The following is a 7,500-nucleotide window of genomic DNA, read 5'->3' on the forward strand; positions in this document are numbered from 1 at the left end:
CCTAGACCACAGAAACCACCCTAGACCTCCAAACCTCAGAAACCACCCTAGATCCCTAGACCACAGAAACCACCCTAGACCACAGAAACCACCCTAGACCACAGAAACCACCCTAGACCTCCAAACCACAGAAACCACCCTAGACCTCCAAACCACAGAAACCACCCTAGATCCCTAGACCACAGACACCACCCTAGACCACAGAAACCACCCTAGACAACAGAAATCAACCTAGACCTCCAAACCACAGAAACCACCCTAGACCTCCGAACCACAGAAACCACCCTAGACCTCCAAACCACAGAAACCACCCTATATCCCTAGACCACAGAAACCACCCTAGACCACAGAAACCACCCTAGACAACGGAAATCAACCTAGACCTCCAAACCACAGAAACCACCCTAGACCTCCAAACCACAGAAACCACCCTAGACCTCCAAACCACAGAAACCACCCTAGATCCCTAGACCACAGAAACCACCCTAGACCACAGAAACCACCCTAGACAACAGAAATCAACCTAGACCTCCAAACCACAGAAACCACCCTAGACCACAGAAACCACCCTAGACAACAGAAATCAACCTAGACCTCCAAACCACAGAAACCACCCTAGACCACAGAAACCACCCTAGACCACAGAAACCACCCTAGACCACAGAAACCACCCTAGACCACAGAAACCACCCTAGACCACAGAAACCACCCTAGACCACAGAAAGGACATCTAATACGTGAACCAGACACCATGGTTCACCAGACACCACCTCAATAGATAGAGGATCTCAGACCACATGAGATTCTGTGAAAGGGACTGGGTTCTGGCCTTTCTAGGGAGTTTTTCCTAGCCACCGTACTTCTACACCTGCATTTGGGGTTTTAGGCTGGGTTTCTGTACAGCACTTTGAGATATCAGCTGATGTACGAAGGGCTATATAAATACATTTGATTTGATTTAGCTGCCTAGCTAAATCAAATACGAATAATATAGACAAGCAGGATGCATAGATAACATAGATAACATAGATAACATAGATAACATAGAAGAACAACATTTAGTGGAGCCAACGATACAGTTTTTTTTTAATGGAAGGCTTCAAATCAGTACACAGCCCATATGCATAGATAACATAGATAACATAGATAACATAGATAACATAGAACAACAACATTTGTTACATGGTAATTCCACAACTAAACCGGTATTCTACACATTATTTTTCTTCTTCTAGACCCTCAGAAAGCTTCTGGTGAAGTAGACAGACATTCATTGGAGCTCTCAGTAGGATTCGATACGATTGGCTTAGGAGCAGCTCTCCGTAGGATTCGATACGATTGGCTTAGGAGCAGCTCTCCGTAGGATTCGGTACGATTGGCTTAGGAGCAGCTCTCCGTAGGATTCGATACGATTGGCTTAGGAGCAGTAAAACACACAGCCAGTGTGCTTCTGGAAACCAAACAGGGTTTTTGGATCATAAACAGCAGTAATATGAAAGGCGTTATCATTAAAACGTTGGAACATTATAACATTGTTTTGTTTCATTTCTAATCCCATTTTCACTACAAATTTAAAAAAATTGTTAATCTTTTTTATTTTTTATGATGTTGCTTATTTATAATGTGTATTAATACTTTCGTTGGGATAATCGTTAGTCCGTCTTGATGGTTGTTGGGTCTCTCAAAGTAGGGCAGTATGCTGGAAGGAGGGGGTGGAGATCACGTACGTTCGGACCATTCATCCTTGGCTTCACTCAGTGACTAGCCCTTTGAAGGATCTGTTCTAACAGTTTCTGTAAAGAGGAAAGAGAGAGAGAGAGAGAGAGAGAGAGAGAGAGAGAGAAAGAGAGCACACATCACACATTGAGCATCTATTACTGAGGGCTATGCTATAGATCACGGTCATATTCTCCCTGTGAAACCCCATAGACTCCCTCCAGAACCCTCCAAAGCCCAACGAAGACTAAACAACTAAAGTCAAGAGAACTCAACTGCCCACTATCTCTCTGCCTCAGATGGGAATCAATAGCCTTTGTACCCATCCAGACATCCAGGCCACCGTGCCCACAGTCAACGGCCTGTTTTTGGTACCACATTCAGGTTGTCTAGTCTCGTATCTATTGAAGCAGAGGAGACAGAGGCGGTGGCCTGGTTTCCTGGTTTCCTGTGCTGTCTGTCTGTCTGTCTGTCTGTGGGCTCTGTCTGCCTGCCTGTCTGCCTGCCTGCCTGCCTGTCTGTCTGTCTGTCTGTCTGTCTGTCTGTCTGTCTGTCTGTCTGTCTGTCTGTCTGTCTGTCTGTCTGTCTGTCTGTGGGCTTTGTCTGTCTGTGGGCTCTGTCTGTCTGTGGGCTCTGTCTGTCTGCCTGCCTGTCTGTCTGTGGGCTCTGTCTGCCTGTCTGTCTGCCTGTCTGTCTGTGGGCTCTGTCTGCCTGTCTGTCTGTCTGTCTGCCTGTGGGCTCTGTCTGTCTGCCTGTCTGTCTGTCTGTGGGCTCTGTCTGGCTGCCTGCCTGTCTGTCTGTCTGTGGGCTCTGTCTGTCTGCCTGCCTGCCTGCCTGCCTGTCTGTCTGTCTGTCTGTCTGTCTGTCTGCCTGTCTGTTTGTGGGCTCTGTCTGTCTGCCTGTCTGTCTGTCTGTCTGCCTGTGTGCTCTGTCTGTCTGTCTGCTTGTCTGTCTGCCTGCCTGTCTGTGGGCTCTGTCTGCCTGTCTGTCTGTCTTTCTGCCTGCCTGCCTGCCTGTCTGTGGGCTCTGTCTGCCTGTCTGTCTGTCTTTCTGCCTGCCTGTCTGTCTGTGGGCTCTGTCTGCCGGTCTGTGGGCTCTGTCTGTCTGTTTGTGGGCTCTGTCTGCCTGTCTGTGGGCTCTGTCTGCCTGTCTGTCTGCCTGTCTGTCTGTCTGCCTGCCGGCCTGTCTGCCTGTCTGTGGGCTCTGTCTGTCTGTCTGTGTCTGTGGGCTCTGTCTGGCTGCCTGCCTGCCTGTCTGTCTGTCTGTGGGCTCTGTCTGCCTGTTGTCTGTCTGTCTGTCTGCCTGCCTGTCTGTGGGATCTGTCTGTCTGTCTGTCTGTCTGCCTGTCTGTGGGCTCTGTCTGCCTGTCTGTCTGTCTGTCTGTCTGCCCGCCCGCCTGCCTGTCTGTCTGTGGGATCTGTCGGCCTGTCTGTCTGTCTGTCTGCCAGCCTGTCTGTGGGCTCTGTCTGTCTGTCTGTCTGCCTGCCGGCCTGTCTGCCTGTCTGTGGGCTCTGTCTGTCTGCTTGTCTGCCTGTCTGCCTGGCTGCTTGCCTGTCTTTCTGCCTGTCTGTCTGTCTGTGGGCTCTGTCTGCCTGTCTGTCTGCCAGTCTGCCTGTCTGTCTGTCTGCCTGCCTGTCTGTGGGCTCTGTCTGTCTGTCTGCCTGTCTGTGGGCTCTGTCTGTCTGTCTGTGGGCTCTGTCTGCCTGTCTGTGGGATCTGTCTGCCTGTCTGTCTGTCTGCCTGCCTGCCGGTCAGTGGGATCTGTCTGTCTGCCTGCCTGCCTGTCTGTCTGTCTGCCTGCCTGCCGCCTGCCTGTCTGTCTGTGGGATCTGTCAGCCTGTGTGTCTGTCTGTCTGTCTGTCTGTCGTGTGGGCTCTGTCTGCCTGTCTGTCTGCCTGCCGGCCTGTCTGTGGGCTCTGTCTGTCTGCCTTTCTGCCTGGCTGCTTTCCTGTCTTTCTGTCTGTGGGCTCTGTCTGCCTGTCTGCCAGTCTGCCTGTCTGTCTGCCTACCTGGCTGTGGGCTCTGCCTGCCTGTCTGTGGGCTCTGCCTGTGTGCTCTGTCTGTCTGTCTGCTTGTCTGTCTGCCTGCCTGTCTGTGGGCTCTGTCTGCCTGTCTGTCTGTCTTTCTGCCTGCCTGCCTGTCTGTGGGCTCTGTCTGCCTGTCTGTCTGTCTTTCTGCCTGCCTGTCTGTCTGTGGGCTCTGTCTGCCGGTCTGTGGGCTCTGTCTGTCTGTTTGTGGGCTCTGTCTGCCTGTCTGTGGGCTCTGTCTGCCTGTCTGTCTGCCTGTCTGTCTGTCTGCCTGCCGGCCTGTCTGCCTGTCTGTGGGCTCTGTCTGTCTGTCTGTGTCTGTGGGCTCTGTCTGGCTGCCTGCCTGCCTGTCTGTCTGTCTGTGGGCTCTGTCTGCCTGTTTGTCTGTCTGTCTGTCTGCCTGCCTGTCTGTGGGATCTGTCTGTCTGTCTGTCTGTCTGTCTGCCTGTCTGTGGGCTCTGTCTGCCTGTCTGTCTGTCTGTCTGTCTGCCCGCCCGCCTGCCTGTCTGTCTGTGGGATCTGTCGGCCTGTCTGTCTGTCTGTCTGCCAGCCTGTCTGTGGGCTCTGTCTGTCTGTCTGTCTGCCTGCCGGCCTGTCTGCCTGTCTGTGGGCTCTGTCTGTCTGCTTGTCTGCCTGTCTGCCTGGCTGCTTGCCTGTCTTTCTGCCTGTCTGTCTGTCTGTGGGCTCTGTCTGCCTGTCTGTCTGCCAGTCTGCCTGTCTGTCTGTCTGCCTGCCTGTCTGTGGGCTCTGTCTGTCTGTCTGCCTGTCTGTGGGCTCTGTCTGTCTGTCTGTGGGCTCTGTCTGCCTGTCTGTGGGATCTGTCTGCCTGTCTGTCTGTCTGCCTGCCTGCCGGTCAGTGGGATCTGTCTGTCTGCCTGCCTGCCTGTCTGTCTGTCTGCCTGCCTGCCGCCTGCCTGTCTGTCTGTGGGATCTGTCAGCCTGTGTGTCTGTCTGTCTGTCTGTCGTGTGGGCTCTGTCTGCCTGTCTGTCTGCCTGCCGGCCTGTCTGTGGGCTCTGTCTGTCTGCCTTTCTGCCTGGCTGCTTTCCTGTCTTTCTGTCTGTGGGCTCTGTCTGCCTGTCTGCCAGTCTGCCTGTCTGTCTGCCTACCTGGCTGTGGGCTCTGCCTGCCTGTCTGTGGGCTCTGTCTGCGGGCTCTGTCTGCCTGTCTGTTTGCCTGTCTGTTTGCCTGTCTGTCTCCCTGCCAGCCATCAGCTGTACTATGGCTTTGCGGTGTGATTGCGACTGTGTACCTCTCTCTCTCTCTCTCTCTCTCTCTCTCTCTCTCTCTCTCTCTCTCTCTCTCTCTCTCTCTCTCTCAAGGCCTTTTTGTTTGCCTGTGGACACTGGGCTCATACACCGAGACAGAACAATGAGTCTGTTCATTGACAGCCGTAACCAGACAGAGAGGGAGAGAGGAGAAAGAGAGGGCAGGAGGACCCAGTGGCCCTGCACCCAGAGACAGAGGCATTTTCTAAAGGGAAATATCATGAATAACCATGCCTTAACAGCCTAACGAACAGAAACAACAGCAACAAACAGAGAGATGGAAAATGTCACGCTTCGGTGGGTCTTTGCAAGAGGATTCTCTCTCCTCCTCTCCTCTCACAATACAACCATGTGCTCCCCTCACAATACAACCATGTGCTCCCCTCACAATACAACCATGTGCTCCCCTCACTCTCATCAGTAGACAACAGTAAACACAATACAACCATATGCTCCCCTCACAATACAACCATGTGCTCCCCTCACAATACAACCATGTGCTCCCCTCACAATACAACCATGTGCTCCCCTCACAATACAACCACGTGCTCCCCTCACAATACAACCATGTGCTCCCCTCACTCTCACCAGTAGACAACAGTAAACACAATACAACCAATGTGCTCCCCTCACTCTCATCAGTAGACAACAGTAAACACAATACAACCATGTGCTCCCCTCACTCTCACCAGTAGACAACAGTAACCACAATACAACCATGTGCTCCCCTCACTCTCACCAGTAGACAACAGTAAACACAATACAACCATGTGCTCCCCTCACTCTCACCAGTAGACAACAGTAACCACAATACAACCATGTGCTCCCCTCACTCTCACCAGTAGACAACAGTAAACACAGTACAACCATGTGCTCCCCTCACAATACAACCATGTGCTCCCCTCACAATACAACCATGTGCTCCCCTCACTCTCATCAGTAGACAACAGTAAACACAATACAACCATGTGCTCCCCTCACAATACAACCATGTGCTCCCCTCACAATACATCCATGTGCTCCCCTCACAATACAACCATGTGCTCCCCTCACAATACAACCATGTGCTCCCCTCACTCTCACCAGTAGACAACAGTAAACACAATACAACCAATGTGCTCCCCTCACTCTCATCAGTAGACAACAGTAAACACAATACAACCATGTGCTCCCCTCACTCTCACCAGTAGACAACAGTAAACACAATACAACCATGTGCTCCCCTCACTCTCATCAGTAGACAACAGTAAACACAATACAACCATGTGCTCCCCTCACTCTCATCAGTAGACAACAGTAAACACAATACAACCATGTGCTCCCCTCACAATACAACCATGTGCTCCCCTCACAATACAACCATGTGCTCCCCTCACAATACAACCATGTGCTCCCCTCACTCTCACCAGTAGACAGCAGTAACCACAATACAACAATGTGCTTGGACTTGTGACTTTGATGTCCCGACACGTGTCATTTGATTTCCTCGTCTTGTGACGAGGAGTGATTCAAGTGTAAATATATGTGAACAGGGCCCTCTAGTGGCCACAGCAAGCAGCACGTGACGTTGTGTGCTCAACTTGGGGGACAAGCAGTGTTTTTTTAGTTGGAAAACATGGAAGGACACGAGACCCGAGGGACAGGCGATGGTGGTCATTTTGTTCAGTTTAAATATCTGCATCTCTAGTCCTACGATAACCAATTACATGAATATGTCCCTTGACAAAAGGAAACACATCATCTGTTTACTAGTCAGGGAAGAATCAATGTAAACCTGAGAATTAATCACCTCTGATGAAAGGGTTCCAGTTATACTCTTCCCAGGCCTAATCCTAACCAGTACTAGGCTTCCCAGGCCTAATCCTAACCAGTACTAGGCTTCCCAGGCCTAATCCTAACCAGTTCTATGCTTCCCAGGCCTAATCCTAACCAGTTCTAGGTTTCCCAGGCCTAATCCTAACCAGTTCTAGGTTTCCCAGGCCTAATCATACCTATTACTTTTACAACAACAAATCTTTATAAAAATTTTAAAAAATATACATCAAATGTTATCGTCCTCTTTCCCATGCTTTACAGTTCTGGTTTTAATCACAGTGAGCTTGAACCCAAAACGACAATACAGAAATGTCCAATCAACCTACGCATCGCTCCCGGCAACGCGAGGCCATTACCTTCCAACAGTAATTGAGCTGTAGAGGACGATACCTTTACAACAGCTTCAGGCCTTTCCTGTGAGACATTCATGGAAACGCTGTGGCCTTTTGCAAGGTAATGGAGGGTGTAGGACAGAGGTGGAGCTGGTGTGTTAAACTAGTTCAATGTCTTTATGGCTCATAGACTCAGTAATGGGCTGTTAACGAAGTTCAGTTCATTGTTTTTATGGCTCATAGACTCATTAATGGGCTGTATGTTGTTCAGTGACAACATACATACTAGTTAGTTTTTCGATTTCTGTGGCAGTTATGTTCAAATAATCACTAGTATATTACTA

General features: G+C 50.5%; 1 protein-coding gene across 2 annotated transcripts in view; it reads right to left on the reverse strand.

The window, feature by feature from the left end:
* Positions 1 to 967: 967 nt before the first annotated feature.
* The window catches only part of LOC109886580 (uncharacterized), a 66,384-nt gene continuing 59,851 nt past the window's right edge, over positions 968 to 7,500 (reverse strand). The window contains exon 9 of one of the 2 annotated variants that reach the window (XM_031822143.1): positions 968 to 1,793. The gene's annotated coding sequence lies outside the window, so the exon portion shown is untranslated. The remainder of the gene's footprint in view (positions 1,794 to 7,500) is intronic. The other variant, XM_031822142.1, reaches the window with a different exon arrangement.

This window comes from Oncorhynchus kisutch, unplaced genomic scaffold (assembly GCF_002021735.2).
Source record: "Oncorhynchus kisutch isolate 150728-3 unplaced genomic scaffold, Okis_V2 scaffold4073, whole genome shotgun sequence".
NCBI classification, from domain to species: domain Eukaryota; kingdom Metazoa; phylum Chordata; class Actinopteri; order Salmoniformes; family Salmonidae; genus Oncorhynchus; species Oncorhynchus kisutch.